Here is a 1,032-nt window from a genome sequence, read left to right as displayed (position 1 = left end):
TTAGGAATAAATCTAACCGAGACGTAAAAGACCTATACAATGAAAACTACAAGACACTACTGCAAGAAACCAAAAGAGATCTGCATAAGTGGAAAAACATACCTTGCTCATGGATAGGTAGACTCAACATTGTGAAAATGTCAATTCTACCCAAAGCGATCGACAGATACAACACAATCCCGATTCAAATTCCACCGGCATCTTTTAATGAGATGGAGAAACAAATCATCAACTTCGTATGGAAAGAGAAGAGGCCTCGAATAAGTAAAGCATCCTCAAGAAGAAGAACAAAGTGGGAGGCCTCACACTACCTGATTTTAGAACCAACTATACAGCCAGGGTAGTCAAAACAGCCTGGTACTGGTACAACAACAGATACATAGACCAATGGAACAGAATTGAGAATCCAAACAGAAATTCATCCACCTATGAGCAGCTGATATTTGACAAAGGCCCAAAGTCCATTAACTGGGGAAAAGACAGTCTGTTTAACAAACGGTGCTGGCATAACTGGATATCCATCTACAAAAAACTGAAACAAGACCCATACCTCACACCATGCACAAAAACTAACTCAACATGGATCAAAGACGTAAATACAAAATCGAAAACAATAAAGATCATGGAAGAAAAAATAGGGACAACTCTAGGAGCCCTAATTCATGGCATAAACACAATACGAATCATAAGTAACAATGCACAAGTACCAGAGGAGAGACTAGATACATGGGAGCTCCTAAAAATCAAACATTTATGCTCGTCAAAAGACTTCACCAAAAGAGTAAAAAGACAACCTACAGACTGGGAAAAAAATTTTGGCTATGACAAATCCGATCAGTGTCTAATCTGTAAAATCTACAACATACTGCAAAACCTCAACAAGAAAAAGACAAATAACCCAATTAAAAAATGGACAAAGAATATAAACAGGCACTTCACCAAAGAAGATATTCAGGCGGCTAATAGACATATGAAGAAATACTCGTGATCATTAGCCATTAGAGAAATGCAGATCAAAACTACAATGAGATA

The sequence above is a fragment of the Trichechus manatus genome, unplaced genomic scaffold (genome assembly GCF_000243295.1).
Source record: "Trichechus manatus latirostris isolate Lorelei unplaced genomic scaffold, TriManLat1.0 scaffold00005, whole genome shotgun sequence".
NCBI classification, from domain to species: Eukaryota; Metazoa; Chordata; class Mammalia; order Sirenia; family Trichechidae; genus Trichechus; species Trichechus manatus.
This window is presented reverse-complemented; position numbering follows the sequence as displayed.